The 27,882-nt window shown below is 27.9% G+C and overlaps 1 protein-coding gene across 1 annotated transcript in view; it reads right to left on the bottom strand.

The window, feature by feature from the left end:
• The window catches only part of LOC142329569 (glutamine synthetase 2 cytoplasmic-like), a 149,547-nt gene extending 124,199 nt beyond the window's left edge, over positions 1 to 25,348 (bottom strand). Inside the window, exon 1 of the mRNA XM_075374255.1 lies at positions 25,194 to 25,348. The gene's annotated coding sequence lies outside the window, so the exon portion shown is untranslated. The remainder of the gene's footprint in view (positions 1 to 25,193) is intronic.
• Positions 25,349 to 27,882: the final 2,534 nt, after the last annotated feature.

Genomic DNA, 27,882 nt, shown 5'->3' with positions numbered 1-27,882 from the left:
ACGTAAATAGAATATGTTTAGGAAATTTTGAAGAGGAATTAAATTATTTTTAATGATAAAAAATAACATTTAGACTAACAATTTAGCGTTTTTTTCTTCTCAAAATTGATTAAATAAATTGATAAACCCATAACGGAGTTATTGAATATAAACAATGCATTTCCCTACAGCAATAAACATCACTTGTAATCTTTAATATTTTTATAATAACTGAAATTAAATTTAAGTGATACTTTATTACGTATTTTGTAATTTATGCTTGATTAGTTGAATTGTTAGAATAAATTACAAGCAATTATATACAATTGACTTTTATGAAATTTAATGACTTTAAACAAAAGTAATTATATCTATAATTCCAGTATAAAGAGATATAAATTAATTACAAGAACTTATTATAACTACTGCACAAAAAATGATGTAATTAAGTGCATCCTTAGTAAACAAAAAAGAGGAAAAACCTAAATTACAGTAAAAATATATGTTACTACGTAAAATATAATAGTATTTGAGTAAGTTAGTAAAATCACGCTTTCAATTTTAATTTATTTTGTGTATGCTTTTCCGTTTAAAATATGAAAAAGTGCAATCCAAAAAAGAATAAAGAATTCAAGTTTAAAGAAAAATATTATAAAAAGTTTAATCAGAGTTTTTCACAATCTACATAATGATGATTTATTAATCAATAAAATTATTTATGTGATTTCAGATTATTCTTTAAATAAGTTTGATGGTTTAAAAAAAGAGCTAAAATTTCTCATCCTTATGCATTTGCTGGATGGATGGTAAAAGATAAAGTTTAAAGTAGCTCTTCGGTCTTTGTAACTTCCTATTATAACAGGATCCTCTAAAGATTGGTTCACGCTCTCTTTTTATATAGCATTTAATATTTCTCATTCTCCGAAAAAGTTGTTAGGTAGATTTTCATTAGGTACGAGGCTCGGCTGATAAATTTTGCACATATATGCGTAACATGGGAATGAAAAAGAGATAGTGAATGAAATAAAAAATGAATAAAAGTACAATAACTTAGCTAAAAAATTCAGTATTTATTTTTCAATATAACCCCCGTCTACACTGATACACTTTTCCCAACGTCTGACAAGTTTTTGCATTCCGTCACTGAAAAGTTCTGGCGCTCTTTCTCGGATCCAAGTGGTCACAGCTTCTTTCACCTCATCGTTGGTGGTATAATGATCACCTTCGAAATCCCTCTTGAGATGAGGGAAGAAGTGGAAGTCGCACGGAACCAAATCCGGCGAGTATAGCGGATGCGAAATAGGTTCAAACGTCAGCTTGCGGAGAGCCATCACAGAGTTTGCGCGATACCCATCGTGCACAGATTTTACGGTAACCCAATTACTCGATAATATGGCCTACTCGTTCTTTAGGTATGCCTAACTGAATAGTAATGCGTTGCTGGGCGATTCACTTGTTACTTTCATGCAAATCGTGCACCTCCTTTCGATGTTTCTCGTCAGTCACAGAAACTGGTTGTCCGTTGCGAGCTGCGTCCTCAATTGTCGCTTTACCAGCTTCACATTTGCGAAATTTCAATGCCCATCTATTCACAGTACTTCTGTCAACAGTTTCACTACCGTAAACCGCTTTTAAACGATGAAACATATTTGCAGGATTCAAATTTTCTGCTGTTAAAAATTCGTTTACTGCGCGCTGTTTTAACGGTGTTGACATATTGACCGTACTCGACACAATTTTAAATGGTACTGAAAACAAACCGGTGAACGGACTTCAACGCATTATCGCAGGTTTGTAGAGAGGGATTTTAGCTGTCATGGGCTGCCACGCTCAACTTGATAGTACCTTTTGTCTCCGTGTAGCATATTAGTGTGCAAAATTTATCAGCCGAGCCTCGTATTATTCAACCTGTTACCTCCTAAAATCATATTTTTATACTTTTAATAACATTTAACAATAGCTGTCGTTAAAAAAAAGATTTATCAAAATTAATATGAAATTTATGTTATAAATAAGCCTACCCTTTTGAATTAATTTCTCTTATATAAACTGATAGCGTAAACTATCTCTCCTTCTTTCGGACTGTTAACTTAGAACAAACACGTTAACAACCAGTTGTCAACAGTAGATTAAAACAATTATACTTCCTGTTATATTAGTTACAAAACTGTTACTATTTTCAGAATTAATAGTAAACAAAAAGCGACACTTAAGTCTGATTGGATGTACAGTACTCGGTCGCCTAACAAAATTTTCGTTGACTGTACGAATTACATATGAAACTTTTTCAATAAAAATTTTTGTAGCAAATAACACAAATTATGTATCCAATAAATCGCTAACTAAATCATTTCTAAGATGAAAATTTTAAGGATAACCTTGATAACTCTACGATTTAAAGGTGTAATTAGTATTCGCAGAAATATTTAGTAGAAAGTCCAGTTAATGTTACTGGAACAGAAAAGTATAACAGAAAAAACTATTCAAAAATTTATTTGTTTACAAAGAACTGTATTTCACGATTTTTGAATAAAATTGCATACAAAAATGCTCATAAAAAAATAAAAATCTTACCGATTTTCAGTTGTTAAGTAGTTATCATCAAATAGAAAAAAATTAAATTTAAAAATAAGAACTAAACCAGGTTGTAAAAAAAATAAACAAATTTAATATTAAAAAAAAAGACGTATCATATACTACAAAAAAAAAAATTGTACGTGTATTTTAAAAATAACAAAAATCCTGATAACCAAAAAATAATGCAATTTAGGAGAGAAACAGATAAAAGAAAATTGTTAAAAAAATTAATTTTTTTGTAATTTTTTATTTTATTTCGTATCAACAGCAAGAATAATTATCATGTTAAATAAAACTAAGTTCATAAGTAATTAGGCAATAAATACCAAACATTTGATAACAAATTTCGAAACAGGAACATGACCACTAGACCATTTTGATTATGCACACAGTACTCCATAAGGGATCTCATAAGTAAAACCCCTAAATTATGTTCTTCATCCTAGTATCACAGATACTAGGATGTAGGATTAAACCCTTCACATCTGAACCCAGCTTTAATTGACAACAAATAGACTCGAACAATGTGTTATCTAGGGGTAACTGGTTTATGGACCAATTTACATAGCACGCCTCACAGTTCTGCTGAGAAGAGCCAAATAAGTAGGCGTGGGATAGTTTTGTGTGCCCAATCCTCAGCCGCGTTAGGATGAATTCTTCTATTGTTTGGGATAAAAGGTTATAAATAATCAACAAACACGTCACGCACACAGCTGATTAAATTATTTAGTTTAATTTGGGCTATACAAATAAAAAAAAAAATTATTTATTTCCATTATATTATTTTTAATTATTTAAAAATTTTTATATTAATTATTTTTAATCTAACGATGATAAATTATACAATAGAAATTTGAATAAAATTACAGATTTTCATTCTCTGTAAACAATTTTTGTGTATTTCTTCTTATTTATTTCAACTTGTATTAAAATTGATTACCCATTTTTATCTTTTTTGTTAATATAAATCAATAACGGTGTTGGGTGGTATCCTCTTGTATGCGTTATTTATTTATTTTTTAACCTAGCAATTCTGTCTATGTTTAATACTTGTTTTATAGAATAAGATAAACATTTATAAAAAACTTTGAATCTAAACCATTTGTTGTACTTTTTAAAACGTATTTTATCATTTTTTTGGGTATTAAAAGTGGAGTTATATAAAACCAAACAGTTCGTATTTTTTAATATAATTTATGCCTTCATATAATTTTATTTGTTATATTACATTTATTTTCAAATGAAATTAAGTGTTGATTTAATTATATATATGTTTATTAAAAATAATCCAAATATGACTGACCCGATTCAGACATAAGCCTAAAGGGACATGATCTAAAGATCATTGTGTTAATATATTGTTCTGATTATTTTGAATTCCTCCGTGGCGCAAGTGGTAGCATCTCGGTCTTTCATCCGAAGTTCCCCGGTTCGAATACCAGTCAGGCATGGCATTTTGACATGCTACTTCTTGTTATTCATTCATCTCACCCTCTGAAGCAATACCTAACGGTGGTCCCAGAGGAAAAAAAATTCAATTACTAAAATGGTAATTTTACCAGATGTAATAATTAAATACCATTTTATACAATAGAGTGTAGACCTAATTATAAAAAAATTCACAACAACGGTTTTTAGAATATTATTAATACATTTTGTTTATCTTTTGTATAATTTATTTTTCTTTGTTGAAAATAAAATATGAATTCAGTTTTTTAATTTATTATCAATCATCTTTTACTATGAATATTCTTTATAGTAAGTTATAATTAATTTTCCTACCATGTTTCTTTCTTATTTTCGTTTTTTGATCTTACGTCATTATTTTTAAAAAGATGTCAAATCTGACGTAAAGTGTCAGTGTATCTTAGTTAAATAAATCTGTAATAGATTATTCATAATAGTTTATATACAGATGTCGTAAAATCAGTCAATAGGTTATCTTAATGCGAAAAAATAAACAATGTAATAATATTTGTTATCTGGAACTATTTTTTAACTATAAAATTAGATTTATTTTATTGTTAATGTCCTAAATAAATAAGAATTTTTTCTAAAATAACAACTTAGAATACTAATCACTTTATGAATTTTTTGATGAGTTTGAAGCTGAATAAATCGCTTCGTAATTACTACAGTAAATTGAGGTTAGTGTTAGTTTATCTCATATAATCCTAATTCTTTAATCAACTTTGTTTCGTTATTTAAAAAGAAAAAATAATAAATAATAAATATAAGTACTCTTATATGAGTAAAATGTTTTTTTTTTACTGTTGATAAGATGAGAACGAAATGGTGTTTGAAAACAATATTATTGAAGTTATACTTGTTTTGGCGCGTTAGGAAAACTGATCAGAGTATATTTTCAGCAAGTTACGGAAGTTGCCCGCGCCGATCTAACACACCATGAAAACTTGCGCAGGCCCAAGTGGATTAGTTTGCACGCACATGCGAGTAGTGTCTAATTCAGTCAGTCGTTCAATGCAATTAAGTGATTAGCACATGTTGTAAACATAACAGATATTGAGTCGTAATAAATGCATATTTATATACACGGATATTTTGAACGTGAATATTGTTTTTCATATTCATAAAACTTTATTTATATTGCAGCGTATATTTATTTTATTTTTTTTTTTTAATGAAAATTGTGTATCAAGATTTGAGGTTATATTTATGTAAATATTATTTATGAGTAAAATTATATTTTTTAACAACAGAAAATAACACATCAAATAAATTTTTGATTTTGCATAAATAATTTTAAATTTACCAAAAAAAAATTTTTGATAAAATACACTATTATAAAATAAAACTATTTGTATCATATTTTTCATTTCATAAGCCGCTGATAACCGTCCTGCCTATTCAATCGTCAAATATATTCGATGAACTTTGTTTTATATGACAACGAATATTTCAATACTTTTTAAATTGTATAAAATAAACATTATTTAATTTAATTTAAGTGTTATTTATTCAAATTTTTATTCATGGTATTTAATGTCGTCCATCAATCGTTTGGCTCAGTTCAAATTTGTTTGAATGGGTAAAAAATTCTTTTTTTATTCACGCCAAAGAAGTAGAACTTCTTACGAGCGTATATAAGTACACACGAGCTTTTATAAATTAACTATTACGGAGAAACATTTACTGTAATAGCCGAGTAATAATATAGATAACAAAGTTGGGGACAGTTAGTCTTAAAAAAAATAAGCTATTTTCGTATAAAAATCATTGTTCACCTTCCGTACTGACGATAAATATATAATCATATTTTTATTTTCAATTATAACTTCGTTCACTATGTAATATGATTGGTTTTTTAATATTATTGTACCTTTTTTTTTAACTCAGCCTGTCAAAAATAACAACCAGATTTATTATATATTTTTTTAAATTAAAAACTTATTTATTAATTTTCTTTAAATAAAACTTAGCCGAAATAAATATTATTTTGGAAAGTAGCTTATAACCGGAAAATTATTGGTAAAAAAACTTGAATTGAAGGAGGATTATAAGAAATTATTATTGAATAATAAATAGGCCATATTTAAACAATTAAATTTAGTTTGTTTTACATGGGCATGTTTTTTTTTACATAGCGGGGGGTTTAATTACTTTTTTGCTATTTTTTATAAAAGAAAAAAGTGATCAAACGAAAAAATGGTCAATGAGAAGAATTTTATAGTAAAAGTACAATTTTTTAGGTTATGAAATGAGTGATTATGTGTTTTAAAGTTATTAAAGACATTGTTTTCATAACTTTTTTTATAAGAGATAAATATTAAAAATTAAAAAAATAAAAGGCGACTGCCAAAAGAAAACATTGCTCTTTAATATAGGATAATTAAAGAGCGTGTGGGTGACAATTTTGTATATAATAATTTGTATATAGTATAATTTTTTTTCTTTTTAAATTTATTTAAACATATATATATATGTATATAGCCTATGACACTTCCGGTAACGTAAGGATTCCAACGCGGATCATATATCTAAATCAGTTCAGCCGTTGAGCTGCTACGATGAAACAAACATACATAGACCCTAAATACGTTACACTCCTTTTTGAGGAATCGTGTATGTTTGATCAATTTTTGAGTACATCAGTTAAATTTTGTGTTTGTTTGGTTCCATCGTGATTTTGCATTATATTAGCAAGTACCCCGTTTGAATTTTGAAAATCGGAAGATTGGTTGCGAAGATATAACAACACTTCCGAATAACCGTAATCTATTTGATCGAGAGTATACTTGATACATGTAAAAGTTAGCCTTTAACCTATTAATAAATACTTCGTTTAAATTTTGAAAATCGGAAGATTGTTTGCAGAGATATTATAAGAGCACACCATTGCACCTCTCATAACAGCCCCCCAGAGGCACCCCGTTTGTTACCAGTTGATGATGATAATTGATCTACCCTCGCACGAGGTGCTCGCATCACCTCACCACTCTAACCTCACACACTGTCCCAACGGGAAGCCCATTATTACTAAACAGAAATCTTCTCAATTTATTTAATATTATTTATTTTAACGTAATTTTAATTCTATTATTTTTGTAATATTTCGACTGATTCGAATAATCATTCAGTTCAAACTGAGTTTACACAGTGATAGAGGCTCACAGTTCATTAATTCAGTTCATTAAAGTTTTTGCTTCAACTGGAAAATATGCACAACTACTACTACTACTACTACTACTACTACTACACATACACACACACATATATATATATATATGCATACTTATATCATATAGCCTATGACACTCCCGGTAATGTAAGGATTCCAACGCAGGTCATATACTTCTAAATCAGTTCAGTCGTTGAGCTGCTACGGTCAAAAAAACAAACATACATACACCCTAAATATATTACACTCCTCTTTGGGCAATCGTGTAATAAAAATATCAAAATATTAAAATCTTATATACGAGGTGTGTGAGAAAAGTAATGAGATTGGTAACACTGCGAGCGATCTGGCAACGTTGTGTCTACCGGTCTGTGCTAGACCGGTTTGTTCATCCCTTCCAAATGCTCAGTACGAATTTCAACTCCGTTCAGCCAACACATTATTTTTGACAGCGTGATCAGTGAAGTTGTGTGTTACGAAATTAGAGCAACGTTGTGCAATCATGTTTTGTGTTAAACCTGGGGAATCCGCGAGTGTGACCTTTGAAAAGTTGAAACAGGCCTATGGGGAACATTGCTTATCAATGTTTGTTTGTTTCGTATGTGTTGTTATTCCATTCATCCGAAACTTTATTGAGTTGTTGTGCGCACGTCCGCAAAGGTTTCTGAAGTAGTTTGGATCCGCTAGGTGACGCAGGGGTAGATATTTCGAAAAATTGTATTTATAGTCCGATTTTGCTCATATTCAGAATACGTATTAGTAACGTGAAAAGAAATATTTTTTTTTCAAAAATGAACACGCTATGTGGCGCTTGGGTTGAGATATTTCAAAAAATTGTATTTATGATCCGATGCGGCTTATATTCAGTATATATATTTTGTAAAAATAAATATTTTTGCAAACTATTAATTCGCGAGGTGGCGGTGAGGTAGGGATATCGAAAATTTGTATTTATGGTCCGATTGGGCTCACTCAGAATATGTGTTACTTACATGTAAAGAAATACCTATGCAAAAAGGAAATGGACTCGCTAGATGGCGCTGGGGTTGAGATATTTGGAAAAATTGCATTTATGGTCCAATTTGTCTCATATTCTAAATATATATTAGTTAAGTGAAAATAAATATTTTTACGAAAAAGAGGAAAAGGAAGAAGGGAAAAAGGGAAAGGTTAAATATTGTGAGTTCCGTAATATTGTTTTTTAATGTTTTATCAAACTTTCATTTGTTCATTTAATCTATATATTTACTCAAATCTAGCAATGGCGACACATATCCGGGTCAGCTAGTTAATAATATATTTGGCCGGGTTTCATCTACTCTAGTTGCACTTAAATGTGTGTAACCCCAACTGAGAAATCCAGTTTAAAACATTTACATTTTATGATAAATAAGTGATTATAAAATTTTATGATATAAATACTTTTTAAGTTAGTAAGCTAATAAAAAATAAATTATCGAAAGCCGTTTTTAATAATTAAATTTAAATTTTCAGTTGAGTTAATATTAGGCCAATATTAACAGTGGTTGACCCCAATTATCAATGAACTTAATGGTATTAATCTGTTTTAAAATTATGTATCGATAATTAAGATCCACAATCAATCTAATCCTCGATAAATCTGGGATTTTTTATATTTATTAATTAAAAAACGGTTTGTTAAGAGATACAGAACGCCTATGTACTTAGTATAATTATTATAAATAGTAATAAAAAATAATAATGGAAAAAATTTAACATTTTATCAAAATGAAGAAAACCTTATTTATCAATAAAACGTAGCATTAAAGAAAAAACCTTAACCTACTTTTGCTCATGTAAAGGGAAGGACAAAGCATAATTATACCGAACGTCTGTAACCTATTCCACGTCGCATTCTCTTTTAAGATTATTTTCGCAAACATATATAAAATAAAATTTATTTTAAAAGATAAATCCTCCATTAGTGGATTTTCTGATTAGTTTATATTTCATTGGATAATTCCACAAGCTATATAATTTAGGGACTAGATCTTTAAGATACGCAGAGCCTGTTCTGAGGTGGTTCTTTATTGTATAAAGGAAAAGTAATTTACTACAACATATATTTGAGCTGATCAATGCATAATCATTGATAATCCTCAATAAAATATTTCTTTAGTTAGGAATCAAGTAAGCGGGATGCTCTTTTCGATTGTTTAGAAAGTGCTTGGAAGCATTTTTTGAATGGATATCTTTTTTGGTGGTCCATTTCTGATTAGATAGTAATTTTTCTTACTATTTACCTCTTTACGTCATGTTTGACCCCTTATTACTCAAAACTGTTCTAAGATTAGACGTCCACTAAATAAAGTGGAAATCTATAGTTACTAGTGATTTAGTACTTGTATGGTTCGATAGATGGCGGCTTTTTCTACGATCTACCCAGTGATTCTGTTTAGTTTTTTATTCGATTAGTGTAAAAACAATCCTGACGTGGGACGATGATAAGGTCCTTATGGCACAGCAAAATTATGTAACTTTGCCGTAGCAAACGTATTAATAACTCTATAGGTACAGATCAAACTGCACGATTTCTTTTGTTATGAAACTTAGATGATAAAAAATGTCACGTCTTTTCTGGGAATCAAAGCCAGGACCATTTGAATAAGAATAAAAAAACTGACCACCAATTTGCCGGTCTTGTAATTAAGAATAATAACCAAAACGCATTGATAAATTACTAATTTAAAATAAAAAAATTGGGATTGAGCAGATTTTTATACGAGTCCCTCATTCTAAATTTAGCTCTAACCATCGAGGATTCTAAAGTATTTTAAACAATTATGTAATTATCTTAAACAATTAAATTATATAACGTTAAATTACGGCCATAAAGAATGCTATATATTTAGATAAAGGTTAAATTCTTCGTATTTTTAAACGATTCTATTCAAATCTGAACACCAGTTAATGCCAATAGTATTATATTCCTACCAATTTATTGAAAACTGGCCGATACGAGTAAGGGAATAGAACAGATTGCAAGCAACTAAAATGAAATTCCTTCTAGCCGTTAAAAGTGCGCTAGATTAGACACATTTCTAAGTTAGAATATTCACATAGAATTAGGGATCCCGGTTTTGATTTAGTGAATACAATTATAGAAAGATATGGAAAGAAAATGTAGGGAGACTGTAACTAGGAAGGAACTTTCTAGAAGCCGTGAGATACAATTTAAAAGGAAGAAGGGTAGTAGGCAGACCTTGGAAAAGATAATAAAATTCCGTGGGAAGAAGAACAAGAAATGTTTTTAATTATAAACTTACTTTTGCTATTCGATAATGTATAAGAATCACATTTTTGGCACTGGTGGTGGTATAAACATATTGTAACAGGATCAGTATAACAGAGCGGGTTAACGGGTAAGAAGAAAGAAAGAAAATAATAATGAAAAGAAGAATCAAGAAGGAACTAAAAAGGATTCTTTTCTCAGATTAACGGGTCCGTTTAACAATTTGTTCTTTGTAATACAAACAGTGGCCCCTCTAAAACCTGTTATTCGACCAGAAGGGTTATCCAACCGAAATAAAATTTAAAGAAAAACTAATGGTGCAGACGATGAAAATTATTACGCTTCAATAATTAAAAGGATGAGACGAGTACTGGTTCTGCAGGCCAGGGGATATAAATACTGATAAGGTCCAGCGGAGAGGGTCAATAGTTCTGAGAGACCGTTTTCGGCGCAGTCGTGATAACAAGCGATAACAGTGAGTAGTTTTGCAAGCCCGAATTCGGCACGATTGCGGTGACGGCAGTACCAGTAAGCATGTGGTAACAACGAGTGAATAGTACGTTACGAGTATTCCAGCGTGAACAGTGGGTGAATGCAGGAAGTTATTCGTTAAGTTATTGGTAAATAGTAGTGAAATATTCTACTCATTCATAAAGTAGGGACGTTTTATTGTAAACAGTAAAAATAATAATATTTACAGAGAGTGAATTGTATGAACTTAAGACTGTTCTATTGTTATCTTGTTGTTAATGCAATATTAGTTTCTATCAGTAATTTTAACGATTTTAGTAAATTGGACTATAATCTGGTTTTTGTAATTTTAACTGTCATTAAATAAATCCTGTCCTTTTTATTTTACTATTTTGTATGCTATATACTTATTGTTATTTTTATTATTGTATTATTATTTTTATTATTTATTTTGTTTATATGTCCCTAGAATTATAAATTGTATTTATAAGAAATTTTTAGTTTGTAAGTCTCTCAATATATTCTGACTTTAAGATGACTAAAAATTACATGAATATTTGATTTGGACTAATTAATTTTATTTATTTATTTATTTTTTGTTTAACTCCGGGTCCGCAGTCAAGCAATTCTTTCCGCAGAGGATAAGATGAGTGTTTTGTAGCGTGTGTGGAAAATGCCATGCCTGACTGGGATTCGAACCATGGACCTCCAAGTGAAAGGCCGAGACGCTACTACTCGCGCCACGAAGGCCGGCAATTAGTTTTATTTGCTGAGGCGATACGTAACGTTTAATTAAAAAAATATATATACATTATTTTATAATTATACGAGTCACTTTAGACAAGTTAGTAAAATTTCAATTTTATAGGTTCTGAAGTATTCGAATTAAATGGGGTACATATTATATATATATATATATATATATATATATATATAACGATATAGTAAGAAAAGCGCAGCGAGTCTTAACAATTTGACGCCACTGCATTATTTCACTTTCGGAATGTAAAATTGAATCAATCAATTATTATGATCGGAAAATAATAATATTGATCAAAGAGATGAAACAATGTTGATTACTAATTAAAATAAAATATGAAGAAAATCAATACTTCAATAATTAAAAAAAAAAAAATAATAAGAAAACTTGGCTTAAAATCTATTAATATTTGTTACAATATAATTTATACAATTGACAATACATCATTAACATTATACCATTATTCAGAATGCAAAAATACAATTATTTATATTAGATATTAATAATTTTTAACATTGAGACAATGGAGATTTTTAATTCTCATAACTTTTTTAATTAACAGTAAATACGAAAAGTATCAGTGATGGAAACTAATTCTAATTTAAAATAAAGGAAATAATAACATTAATTAAATTAATTTTCAAATATAATTTTATACCTATCTCACTAATAGAATCTGAAGGAAATATTATTTAAGAGCAGTAAATGTGGTGTATAATATTGTATAGTATATTTTCCATTAATTTGCAGGGAAAACGTACTATACACATATTCTCTCTCTCTCTCTCTCTGTGTGTGTGTGTGTGTGTGTGTGTGTGTGTTTATGCAGGGGATGTAAAACAGTCTTCATTCTGATTTTTATTTATTTATTTTTTGGTTGATAAAATTACACAGAAGCTTTGAAGTTTGTACGTGGAATATGGAAATAGCGTATAAATGAAGTTCTGTAGTGTATGAAAAATACTATGCCTAACCGGGATTCGAATCCGGGACCTCAGGATAAAGGACCTAGACGCTACCACTCCGCCATGGAGTTCGGATTTTGGTGCTATTTTTAGAAGATATTACTTTTATGAAGGTGAAACTTTTTTTTTAATATACTCGTGTGCTATCTTAAATGGAAACAGGATTTATTTACTTACATATTTAAATAGATGATAAAGACCGGAAAATTAATTTTGCTTATTTCTGGCCAACAAAAAAAAAAAAATTTATTTTTAGACCACAAGATACTTAATAACTGTAATTAAGTTTTCAAAATATCTTTTCATTATTATTCTGCTCCTTCATTACTGATTTTAATGGTTATACCGTCGTTAATGGTGTATGTAGTTTTTAAGTGATCAGTAAACTTTTATAAAACTGTATGGTTCAATAGTATATCCAATAACTATTACATTTATTCAGTAAGTTTCTTTCTTGTTTAAATTTAGCATTTCTATAAATTTTGTAATATCTAAGCACGGAAAAAATTTGAATTCTATACATTCATTTTGTCTATTGTAGTTAAATCTTTAAAAATATTTGAGAGGTGATGATTTGCAGTAGTTAATTTTATCTCTGTGTATACCACTCGTATATGTTTTTTCTAAGTTTATAAATTTGCGAGCAGGCAAGAATATCTAAAAACAACAGACATTCAATGCAAGATTTACACTTTTTTTAGAATTATACATTCGCAGATCAGCGTGTAAAGCCCACTGAAATGCAGGGAAAAGTTGAGAACTATAAACTACACAATTTATTGTGTTATTAAATGGATTGACAGTATAATTTTCATGCTTACTATCAGAGAAAGTAATTCTGACTGTTGAATCTTTTATTATAAAAAATTTAAATGTTTAAAAATGTGAAAAATCTGATGTGGACAATACATGACTTCCTTGCACGCCTATTAAATTACATTTACACATTTAAAAAAAAATATAAAGTACATAAAAATTTATTTCATTAAAATTTCTGATATTTTTTCTTTTTTTTTTGTTAATGAATTATTTATTCATCGTAAAACTTTTTTTACAATGAGAGGTTAATATATCAATATATTTAAATTAAAAAAAAAAGTTAAAAAAAAGGAGATGAAGTCTGATTCGAACCGATGTGCCTTCACTTTATAAGATCAAAATATTTCATTAATTAAAATTTTGGGCTTTTCTGGACACTTTTGGTTCAGTCTTTTTATTGCAATAAAAAGGGAAGGTACACAACTAAATGTTACAATAGTTCTAAATCCAAAATTTCAACATACTACGGTTAATCGTATTTGAGTTATGCGAAATAAATATGTACGTACATACATACGTACAGACGTCACGAAGAAACTAATCAAAATGGATCCAGGGATGGTCAAAATGGATATTTCCATTGAAATCTAGAAAACTAAATTTTTCACGATCTCAATACTTCCTTTACTTCGTACAAGTAAGGTAAAAGATAAGAATTAGATAGTGTAACCTAACTCAGAAGCGTAATTGAATAAAAATTTAAACCATAAGTGTAAATGTGAAAAGTGTAATTCGAAATAACGATTAATTTGTGACTAAATAAATAACACACTTAACAAATTAATTACGTTTTACCTCAACTTAGAAGGAAAATTTAAATTGTATAAAATGTTTAATATAAATTTTTAATAGATTGAAAAATATTTTTTCTTTAATTTCAACTTTAAAATATATTTTTTTTCTAGAAAAGTATTAGTTACAGTCTACATCAGCTGATTACTGAATTAGATGAAATAGACTCTCACTGTATATTTAAAAAAAAAGAAACAGTCATTTTTGTTCACTGGCTTAAAATCTCACCATTTAAAAATAAAAATTTATTTTCTAAATTTATTTATTGTTTTTTATTTAATTAAAAAAACAACTATTTCTAAATAAACACTACAATAAAAAATATATTTTAAAAAAATCCCTTTCCGCAGGCCGGAAGGTGGATGTAGATTTCACCGGTGCTAAGTAGGAGAATGAAGATTTCCACCTTAAAGTTAATTAAAACTTCAAATTTACTCAATACGACAATGGTTTGCACGTGAAAAAATTTCACATGCAATGATATCAAAAAACTTTACTTATATAAGTTTTAGGCCCTTATCCAGAAAATAGTAGGAACTTTAAACGAATTAGATATTTTACTTAATACAAAATTTATAGCGATATTTTATTTTTACGAAAAAGTTCCCCATTGTCCACCGATTTTGCCGATTAACGAACTCAACCGAGATTTTGGGTCGTTATATGTATGTATCAATTTGCAAAATTACGGCAGTTATCGTGTCTACAAGAAAGTGAAATATATATATAAATAAGCTTTTGAAATGACGGTGTTTATGGAGTCTGGAGGATGTGAAACGCGAAAATATGTCGAAATTTTCCGGAAGTCGAATCATGGTACCTATTACAATAGGTAGCTTTCTTATGAAATCTACCTAAAAGTAAATAATTATCTAAATAATAAGGTATCTTCAATTCCTTAAAATAGCCAGTATGTTAACGTAAATTTATTTAGTGTTTACAATTATTATACAAGAATCTATTTTTATTAAACGTTAGGTTATGTTTTGTTTATAACATTTAGTCTTAAAATGATGTCAAGAATGAAATCTAAAAATATACAAGTTCTTCTGTTTAACTTTTTTTTATGTTTTAGAGTGTTAAATGCATATAAACCTTTTTAAAACATATTTCTTGGTTTAACAATATTTAAACCCGGTATTTATAATACAAATGTATAAAAGAACGTTCATATAAACGAATAAATATATTTATAAAACGTAGTGTAAAAACAATTCGTAAAATAATTGTTTTATTTCTAATAGTTTTTATGTTAATCTAGAGAATTTTAATTATCTTAAAATAAAATTTAAATTAATTTTCATAAAATACAATTTTTTGTTTGTTAAATTATTTTATACAATGATTTTATTGTTATGAACGATAATGTTTTTTTTATTTATTAATAACCAATTTCATCAGATGAGATAATAAAAAACTCTGGAAATTACTAGAAAGGTAAACCATCTCAAGAATTGTAGTAATCAGCAACCAAGATTTTTAATTCTCACAATTATCTCGTTGAGAAATTCAACATGCATAATGTAAATTAATATTATTAATAGGATAAATTTTTTTCTTCAAAACATTGGTTCCGAAAAAAAAATTAAGAGACAATCAGTCAACGAAATCACAATGAGAGTGTTTATTCACAATTAATTTCTTTTTTAAAAACGCAGAAAAACATTATGTCGTTAAGTTTTCCAGGCAATAAAATTGAAATAAATCTAAAAAGAGGGGTAAAATAAAGTATTACATTCTTAAAACAAAACAGATGATTATGTTTCTTTCATTTTAAAATAGGGTCTTTTATTTTCTGCGCAAAAACTAAAATTGCAAAAAAATATTTGTGATATCAACCAAATTTTCGAAAAACAATATCGTTATTTTTTGCTTGACATAGCTAAGTCTACCAACAAATGTTTGCGAGATTTTCACACAAATCAGCTCGAATTCCACTAATAATGTGTCGAATATCTGCTCTCAAGTCATCATTCGTTAGCGGTTTGTTGCTACAGATTTGTTACTTGTATATAACACCAAAAGAAAAAGTCTAAGGTAGTTAAATCACATGTTCATGATGGCCAGTTGACATTACAATTTCGTGAAATGATCGAATCACCAAATGTTTGACGCAATAACCGAATTGTTTCAGCAGACGTGTGGCATTTGGTAACATTCTGTTGAAACCAGAAATTATTTACATCAAAATTTTTCAAATTTGCAAACTAAAATCACGAAACATAGCTCGATAGTCCTCACCATTTACTGAAACAGCATTTCCTACTCATTTTCTAGAAAAAAATGGGCTAATGATGCCACCAGCCCACAATCCACCCCAAACAGTGATAGTTTTCGGATTTAATGGTTGCTGTTGAATCATCTTTGGATTGCAATCATCCCTTATACGGCAATTTTGCTTGTTTCCAAAGTCATCAAGCTAAAAGTGAGCCTTGTTTGAAAAGATTATTTTACTTTTTTTTTAATGAAAATTTGGATCTACTTTCAGCTAATCTAGAAACCAACCAGCAAACCGTCTTCGCTAAGAATGGTCCCGCGGCTTTAATTCTTGAGTTAGTCGAATAGTTTATGATACAGATAAAGATCTTTACGCAGAATTCGCCATTTGTTGTTGAAGAAAGGCATAATTCTTGTGAACGATATGAAACCAAAGATAAATTTTGATCTTCACGAACAACTGCACTTGAACAACAGCAATATTCTTTTGACTCATTTCATTTCTTTTGTAAATTGGTGTTTCAAGATCAAGTAGAGAAAATTCTCTTCGAATTTTTTAACCAAATAATGAATTGTGCTTTTGTTTGGCCGATTATGCACATTATAAATATTGCGAAGTGTACGATACGTAGCTTTTACCGATTCCATATTTCGATAATAAATTTTTAGATTTGTCATTTTTATTTGTGTAGCGTTTCATGATTATTTGTCATAAAATTCTGAAAAACAAATGATCCTTGAAATCGTCGTCACCACCACAATCTGTCAATATTTTATTTTCAATTTGAAAGACCCTTTAATAATAATATTGTAAAATAACCCTATTTAATTAACCTGTTCATAAAATACCATTAAACAATTAAAAAATAAATAAAAGGAAATCTAAAATATTTATTTTTCTGGAATACAAATTTATTTCTTAAAAAAAAAATTAAATTAAGATTCTATCTTTTCTTATACAGAAACGTTAATTAAAAAAAAAAATGTTTAGTAATCATTTTTACTTTACAAATCAATACCTTTTCTGAGAGTATAAAGATTTATAGTTTTTATCTGATATTATGAATTAAAAATATATCTGTACATAGTATTTAAACTTTATGGAACACAAAATAAATCCAGTTTATATAAACTTCTTTGCCGGCCTCCGTGGCGCAAATGGTAGCGTCTCGGCCTTACACCCGCGCAGGTCCTGGGTTCGAATCCCGGTCACACATGGCATCTCTTTCACACACGCTACAAAACATTCAATCTCATCCTCTTTAAATATATAAGAATTTAAAATTTTAGAAAACTGAATTTTATCTCATTAAAAATTCTTAATTTTTTTAAGAAGTATATATAATAAATTCATTTTGGACAATGACTATGAATCTATCAATTTTTAATTTAGTATAGCATCAGGAAAATATATACTTAAACGCAGATAGAGGATAAAGTGATTAAAAAATATATATATATATATATATTGATTATTTTTATTGATATTTAAAATATTATTATATGGAATATTGATAAAAATATTTAAATTGTGAGAAATCTAGATAGATAGATAGTAATATATATATATATATATATATATATATATATATATATATATATAAAAGAAAATGTGTTTATTACTTACAATGTAAGCTGAGTGCTAATATTTATATTTTGATAATACACCACGTCAAATAAACACACACATTTACATGTAAGCAAATACGATGCACGTGAATAGAGAGTGCTACTTCGTTGCAAATATAATTTATCTCTTCAGTAATTTTAAACGTTTAGTTAATTATTATTTGTTGATTACGGCATAAATTTTTTTATTAGTTTATTTTATATCTTAAATCTATTTACAAGTAATTATGAATAAACAAGCCAAATTACCTGATACTTCTTTCGATATCAAATTTTTCATAGAACGGATTCCTTGATGATAATGAACTAAAAGAAAAATTCTTACTACTTTGTAAATTTCAATCGCAACTATCTGTTATAGAGTGCAACTTAAAATATTATAACATAAAAATGACGTTTTTTCCCCGTCGATTTCCCTGCCCCTTGGAGCCGGATTCGCGACTAAAAATAAGCTCAGCTCCAAGGGGTGCCATCGCCTCAAACTATCTCGGAAAGACTCAAGACCCCGTCCAGGCAGTCAGGACTCCATCTTTCTTGCTTGCCATGCCTCAAATGAGGAAATTCCAAAGGGTTCCCCTCACCGGGACTCCGGTCTTAACGCCTCGCCTCTAACGAGGAACCCTAAAGGGATCCCCCGCTGGGACTACCGTCTTACTTTCCCCCAACGGCACTGCAAGAGGGTCCCCACCCTATCATCGAAAATGAGACGCCGGAGCCTCCCACCTTCTCCCGGATGAGGCTGTCCCTTGAAGATACCACAGCGCAGCTGTGTACATATTCACGGTGCTGGCGCAACCTTACATCTTCGACCTCCGGGTGCATGTCTGTGCGATCTACATGACAGACAGCGAGGTTCCTGCGTGCAGTCCCTCCTCACGTGGCCGCCATACCGCAGGTAAAACAATGATCACTTCGGTCTGGACCAAGACAAAACTGATAAAAAGGTCTGGACCAAGATAAAAATGACGTTGTAAAATATAAAACGCACTTAATTTAGAACAAACTATTCCATCCAATTAAGAGCTATTTTAATCCAAAAATTACACCTCCACTCTTTTACAAAATAATCTACACAAAGTTTTTGTTTAACATAATACATGAAAAAAATGTTCTAGTTAAAGAAATACCAGGTGATCAACTTAACTTGATATTGAGTAAATAATTTATTTATTAAGATAAAAAAACGGATTGTATGAATTTAGAAACATTAAAACTTAAAGTTTTTTTTCTATCTGTAATCAAAGACATTCAGTGTGTGCACCATTAGTAATTTGCAAAATATCCAACCGTATCAATTTCATGCCATCTTCGTTGTAACATATCCACATCTATGAGTTTAAATGCGTTAAAAATCCCCTACTTAAGTCATCAATATTAAAAAAAAAAGAAAGAAAAAAGTCATCAATATTTAGTATACCAGTTATAGAGTGTATACATTATTATGAAACCCCACAGGAAAAAACAACATGGAGTTATATCTGGTGATCGAGAAGACAAAGTGATAAGTCTGTCATGTCCAATCCAACGGTTTGGGAACGTATTGTTGAGGGAATCACGCACAAATAAACACCAAAGCGGTAAAAGCTCCACCTTACTGGAATATGATTTCGGATATTAACTCTTCAAGCTAAGGGTAAAATACCCCTTCTAACAAGTCCAGATAGATATTCGCATTAACTGCCGTTTCCACAACAAACCATTTCTGAGATGTGTGGTTAATTGAAACCCAACCACCAAAGAACACCGGTATCCGCGTTCTAGTATTCAAATCCGTATAAAAGTAACTGCCTTTACTGGGATTTGAACGTTGGAACTATCGATTTCGAAATCAGCTGATTTGCGAAGACGCGAGGGCTACATTTACAAAGTAATAGTGCAATATTACATCACGAATCGAAGATTCGTGAAGGTTATTTTACTAAAACCTATACGTCTAGCATTTATATGTAGTACATATCACATTTACAGAAATAATACAATTATTATGATTATTCTTTGTTTAATAAATGAAATCGGGCCGGTAAAAGTTTTGTAACAAATTTTTCTATTTTTTGTTTATTATGTGGGACATTTTTTATTATTTATTACTGTATATCTATTGTCTGTTACATATATTTAGCATGTATTTTTTTTTAAAGAAAATTCTAAATTAATAACAGATTTTGATAATAGAAATGTACTGTCTTACCTTTTTTAATATCAGTATCATTTTGTTAAAAAAGGTTATATTTATATAACAGAATTTTTTTTTGGGCGGAAGAAATGATATCTACGAGACTCTTACCGTACGGTTTACAATTTCATTGTATTTTTTTTTATAGAACTATTACTTTCTTTCTAATAAGACATCAAATTTGTTCAGACAATTCTCGGACTCCCGGTATATTTTAAATAAGAAGTAAATTGTTTAATTTTATTTTACATTGAATTCGTTATGAAAAACTAAGTTTACTGCTTATGAAACGTGTAATTTTTTTTATTAAATCTCTCATATATGGAGTACAATTTTTTTCGGTATTCATTAACGATCTATCAAAATAAAATTTATTTTCTATATTTTATCATCAGAATTGTTAGTTATCTCTAACACATATTTATTTAGTTAGTGCCTTAAAATACTAATATACAAAAAATGGACTGTAAAATATACCCCAAAAAATTATCGTTTTGTTAAAAACAGTTTTATTTATATTACAGAAAGTTTTATTTTTTGACCAGAAGATATGATATCTGCGAGACTACCGTACGGTTTACAATTTTATTGTAAATTTTTTTGGATATCACTGCATTTTGTTAGATTTTTCTTTTATTTATTTTTATATTTTTATCAATTACTGACTGTTATCTTATGGATTTAGTATTAAAATGTATTGCCTTTGAACTAACAAATTGAATTTCACGGCCAATTTTTTTTGTTGATACTCATATTATTCACTTTTACCATACTTTTCCTTTTTTAATAAAACTAGTATAATGACCTTAACAAATCGAAGACCCGTGATGTAATGTAATACTGCACTTATTACTTTTTAAGTGTAACCTAGATTTTTATCGTTATATTCCATTTTACCAATCGAATTTATTTCTGTTCATTTATACCTTTTTTTTTTAATAAAACTAGTATAATTTCTTGTAAACTTAATACTTTCATTTTTTTTTTAAAGAAGTGATGGAATTAAAAAATTATTTCATGTTGAGTATTTTCATTTACATAACAGCATTTAATATTAAAACAAGCTGTAGTATATTTTCTTTTAAATTTTATTATTTCAAGTACATTATTAAGTTTTTGTACGCTAACTAGTACTATCAAGTATTGCTATCTAGCGGCGCGATTCGTAAAGGTACATTAAAAAAATGAATAAAATTACAAATTCGAGTACCGCGGTTCATTAGATGGGGAAAAAAACGTTGTCTAACAAAATTCGAGGTGTTTTTTGAAAGTATTCTTTATTACAAATCAGATTGAACTGAAATATAATGTTTTCATGCTCACTTTTTAATTTTTTCCCCATTTCATTTTACTGTTAGGTTAGGTGATGTATAGAACTGTAAACGTAGTTCGTTGACTTCGTCGCCTCTTACCGACGAAGTTCTATGGAAGTGATCACAGTATTGGGTTAACCTTTACTAATCGCTTTATGATAAAGTCATTCGATAAATTAACACATAAATCCTTCCTCAAAGTTTAGTAATTACATTGATAACATAATTATTCAGATGGGTTCTGTGGTTTTCAGGCATTAAACAAATATCTATACTAAGAAAGAAACGTTATGGGCATACTGATTATTAATATTAATTAAAAAAAAAATAATAGTATTATTTGATTGTAATATTATACTTCATTATTTTTTATTTACGCAATATCAGATTAATCCATTAATTCTATTAATGTACTGTTCTCTTAAAATATTTAAAGATAATATCGTAATTAATAATAAATAAAAAAAAAAATCTTATATAAAGATTTTAAATTATCGCAAAATTCGTCTTGTAAATTAAATTTATTAGATAGTATATAATTACTGGCTTATCATATCATATTATAAGATATGAAATTGTTTTTCTGAAGTGCCTCATCATGTTAAAAAAAAAACACAAAAGGTATTTAAATATTAAAATTTTTGCCTAAATATGATTGAAGTATTATAATAATAATTGAGGTAATTTTTAATAGGCTTATATTTTAAATTGAAAAAGGAATTTAAAATATCTTTATTTTAATCAAAAGATTTTTTTATTTTTTTTTTAAATCGACCGTCTAGCCAGGTGATTCCGCGCCTGGACCCCCGACGAGTTTGTTATCCTCATGGTTCTGAGAATAAATTAAATATTTTATATATATATTCATTAAAAAAAAAATTAGTCATTTTTCTTCATTATATTTCTGTTGCCATGGTAATAGAAATATAATGGAGTAAAAGGATTAATAATTTTTTCTTTAAATGAATATCTCTTATTCACAACTTCACCCTCAAGGGAACTAGGGGCTCGATCTATAGTTTAAAATCTTCCCTGGGATAACAAATGTATCCTAAAAATTTGAAATCAATCAGTCAATTGGTTCTGGCGTGATGCAGTTGCAAACAAACAGATCCCCAAACTTCCGAATATATATATATATATGTATATATATGAGAATTAAAGAAATACCATCCAGTAAGAAGAAAACAAAAAAATTATGTTTGAACTGAAACATCCTTTCGTAAATTTTATAAAACAAAATCAATGTAACAAAAATATAAAACATTGCCCGGCTTGAGTAGGAACAATTTATACAATGAATTATTTAACAATATACAACGATAAATTTTGTTTTACACTATATGTCCTATTCTTTATTATATATATGATGAATATAAAGCACTAATGGTATAAGAGTAAAAATTAACTTTCTCTGATATTAATGATGTTTATTTTAGAAGTAATTCCTACAGAGAACAGAGCACTTGTAAGGATGAGAACCACCTTCATTTCGGTAAACTTGTACGTTGACGAAGTATATTAAGCTTTATAAAAAAAACTTCTTTTCTTCTATTAGAAATAAATTTTTTATGAATGCCTGATCAATTCTTTTAAATAATTTCTACTACAATAAAAAAAATGATAAATATAATGGGGAAAACTGAATTATTTAAATGTTTATGAGGAAAAGCTATTTTAAAAATATATAATAAATTATCTTTAACTTTTCTTGCATAAATTAAAAAAATTATTGACTCAGAATTTAGATTTAAAAAATAAATAAAGTTGATTGAAATATCAAAATACTGTTATTTAAATTAATTAGATTTAAGCCCGATTATAATTTAATATTTATTTTAATCCGTCTTCAAGGGAATATTTTTGATAAGGTACCGTTAATTTAATCCCAAATGTTTAAATTACAATAGTAAAATGGCTATTTAAATCTAGTAAAAAATAAAATTTATTATTTTTAAATTGATTTTAACTAAAAGAACAGCTGTTTTAACATACGATAACAATTGATATATAATTATATAACTATTTCTTATCATTAAATTTCTGTTCTGTATATCTTTGGTGTGTGTGGCTTTATCTCCTTATTATTAGGACTGTACTTTCATGCACATGTATTTAAATATGTGTTACGCAAGTAAATTATATAGTTTTATATTTACTTCGATAAAATATATTTTGAAAGATTTTTGAAAAATGTGTTATATAATGGTGTGCAAATAATAATATTAATATTAGGCTACGAAAGTAATTTCATAGTTTGTTAGTAGCATGTCTGTAATGTCATAGTTATTATAAGAAGAAACCTATAATTACGAATTTTGCAATTATAATTTCAAAACAGTTTTATGTATTTTCTACAAATAAGTAGCATAAAATAATCCACTGAAATAAATATGCTTTGTAGCTCATTAGTAACACGCATACTTGCATTATATCTAATTTTTTTTCTTTGTAGACAGACTATATATGTTTAAAAAAAGACACATGTAGTTTTGTATATTTATAGCCAATTTTCATATTTTATACGCCTATTTGTGCATGTGCTGGTAGTTAGCATTTTGAATAGAAGTAAATGGAATACTAAACTCAAAATCACTAATTATGTATGTATGTGTGCGTGCGCGCGTGGTAAAATTGAATTATATGCTCAGTAAATATTAAAATTTATAACACTAAAACCAAGTTTTTTAATCATTAAAATTATACTTTTCTATTTGGTAAAACAGCAACAATCTTTTTTGTTTATAAAAACTGAACATCTTTCAAAAATCGTATTTAATTCTTCTTAAATCTATATAAATATAACGCATTTATCAGTTATATTTTGGAAAATAAATTTTTCTTACATAAATATAATTACGTAAACCTTAATTGCCAATTTATTACTTTTTTTTGTTGTGAAATAACGGGCAGCTATGGTCATTAGCCCAGTGCAAACTGGTAGCATATGAGAAGTTATCATGCCTGACCGGGATTCGAACCCGGGACCCCTACACACTAAATGTCGAGACGCTAACTATTCAGCCAAAAAAAATGGATAATATGCTACTTGTTTCGTATTAAAATATTACATTTTCGACTTAAATTAATTTATAATTAATTAAACGTGAAAATAACTAATCGTAAATATATTTAAGTTATAATAATTATTTTTGTATTATTATCTTATAACGGTAATCTATTTACAAGATTAATATTTAACATTATTTGTTTATTATTCACTCAGTTGTAGTTATTTTACTTATTTAACAATATAAAGTTAATTTTTAAAATTTAATTCTTTTTTAGATACAGTGCAATAAGATTACATAGGCTATGAATGAACTGGTTAAACAAATTAATATTACTTGTTTTTTTTTCTACTACAAAACATTTTTTAATTTTTAAACATTGATTTTAGAAAAAAAAAATTATTGTAAATATAATATATAAGAAATTATTATATATGTTTAATAATAATATGCATTTATTTAAAAAAAAAAAAAATCTATTTCCGGAAAATCTAGTTTTCTAAATTAGTTATAATTTAAATTAGTATATGTAATATAAAATTAATAAGAGATATATACATAAAGACTAAAATACGAATAAAACATATATACTTACTCAGTCAGTGTGATTATAATAGATAAAAAAAATATGTATCAAGTCTAACGTTATCGAAATACGTTTACGATATGCTCCCGCCTTATCGGTTGCTACTTGCGTACTGTATGAACTGAACGCAGAGCGAGTGAATCGTTTGACTCCGTCACTCGTCATTTACATTCGTAAACCGTCTGCGCGCGCATTGTAGATAAACAAATCGAACATATGAATTTGACAAAAAGAACTCTTTAAAAATGTTTAACCGCCTTCTACTTGAATTTTTAATATCTTTACGCAAGGAAAATATTTATTTATTAAATTATTTCTCTTTTGTACATATTTTGATTTTTAACTTACCTTATTTTATACATCTATAAAAATTATTTTTCACAAGAATTTAATGTTAATATTTTCATTCTTGGATTTTTTTTACATTTTTTGTTTAATTATTTTGTAGTTTTAAAAATTAATTTTTAATTTGATGAATAATAATTAACTTATAATCCAAAAAAATTACGATGAAACTGTAAACCGTACGGTAAGACTCTCACAGATATCATTTCTTCCGCTCAAAAAAAAAAAATCTGTAATATAAATAAAACTGTTTTTAACAAAACGATACTGCTATCAAAAAAGGTAAGACACTACAATTCTATTATCAAAATCTGTCATTAATTTTTGACTTGCCACGTAAGACATGGTCAATGCTAATCAGAATACGGACTCAGCAGGGTAGGTGCGCCTTATTTCCTGTATAAATGGGGTAAAACACCGACTCCCCTTTGTGAGTGTGGTGAAAATCAAACTATCAGACACACCACAGAAGTTTGCCATAGGACAGCTTATGAAGGGAATCCTGAAGATTTCCTGATGGCGACTCCAGATCGATAGCATATATTAGTTTGTTAAATCTTTGTTTATAATTTTGACTGTAATTGGTGTTATGTTTTAGTGCCACACGCTAAATAAATAAATAAATAATTAATTTAGAATTTTCTTTAAAAAAAAAATAATACATATTAAATATATATAAACAATGTTTAAGTCTTCCATATAAGCAAAAAAAGGAAAAATTTATAACAGAACCTCTACCGGCCCGATTTTGTTTATATGTAATACATATCACATTTACAGAAATAACACAATTATTATGATTATTCGTTGTTTAATAAATGAAATCGGGCTGGTAAGAGTTTTGTAACAAATTTTTCTTTTTTTTTTGCTTATTATATGGAATGCTTAAACATTGCTTATTATCAATTATTGTATATCTATTGTCTATAACATATATTTAACATGTTTTTTTTTTAAAGACAATTCTAAATTAATAACAGATTTTGATAATAGAAATGTAGTGTCTTACTTTTTTTGATATCAGTATCGTTTTATTTATATTACAGAAATTTTTGTTTGTTGAGCGGAAGAAATGATACTTGCGAAACTCCGACCGTACGGTTTACAATTTCATTGTAATTTTTTTGGATATCACTGCGTTTATTTAAATTATTCTTTTATTTTTTTTTAGGAATTAGTGATTGTTATCTTATGAATATTACTAAAATGTATTCCCTTAAAACAAACAAATTGAATTTTATGGCCAATTTTTTTTGTTGATAGTCATATCATTCATTCACTCACTTCATACCATATTTTTCCTTTTTTAATAAAATTAGTATAATGACCTTCACGAATCGAAAATTCGTGATCTAATATTCCACTTATTACTTTGTAAGTGTAAAGCTCGATTTTTATTGTTAAATAAATAACCAATCAAATTTGTTTCTGTTTTATTTATTCCTTTTTTAATAAAATAAGGATAATCTTTTGTAAAGTGATACTTTTTTTAAAGAATTGATGGGAATTAAAAAAAATATTTTATCTTCAGTACTTTCATTTACATAACAGCATTTACTATTAAAACAAGCTGTAGTATATTTTCTTTTAAATTTTATTATTTCAAGTACATTATCAAGTTTTTGTACGCTACCTAGTAGTATCAAGCACTGCTATCTAGTAGCGCGATTCGTAAAGTCACCGTAAAAATGGAATAAACGACATATTCGAGTCCCGCGATTCATCAAATGGAAAAAAAACATTGTTTAATAAAATTTGAGGTATTTTTTGAAAGTATTCTTTATTACTAATCTAATTGAATTGAAATAAAATGTTTTCACACTTATTATTTTTTTTCCCAGTTTCATTTCACTGTTGGGTTAGGTCATGATTAGAACTGTTAACTTCGTCGCCACCGACGAAGTTCTAATGAACTCCGTGATATAAATAATTTATAATTCCTTTCTTTAGATCAATTATTGATTTGATGGTTTTAATCATTCCGTTCTGTTCCTACAAATATAAAACTTAATTATTTTTTATTTACTTGATCATTCAAGTTATGAAATTAAACTAAATAAAAGGTTACTGAGGATGATAATGATAATTTTACTGGGTATAATAATTCTACTATCTTCTATTTGATTCTATTATCTTCTGAATGAAAGTTAGAAACAGTATCTTTCCATTATAGTATTTGGTGAAGTGATAAAGTAAATACAATCTTTTAAATTATTAGCTGATTAATAGTGTTGATTCTTTTCAGTTTTTTTTTTTTTTTAACTTTTTCACTTCCAATTTTTTTTCAAAATTAATTAAACCAGGATAAGTTAAAAACTTATTTAGAATTTAGAAAAATGTAGAATTAGTAAGA

The sequence above is a fragment of the Lycorma delicatula genome, chromosome 8, assembly GCF_047948215.1.
Source record: "Lycorma delicatula isolate Av1 chromosome 8, ASM4794821v1, whole genome shotgun sequence".
NCBI lineage: Eukaryota > Metazoa > Arthropoda > Insecta > Hemiptera > Fulgoridae > Lycorma > Lycorma delicatula.
Note: the sequence above shows the minus strand (reverse complement) of the source record. Positions and strands in the feature narration are given on the sequence as shown.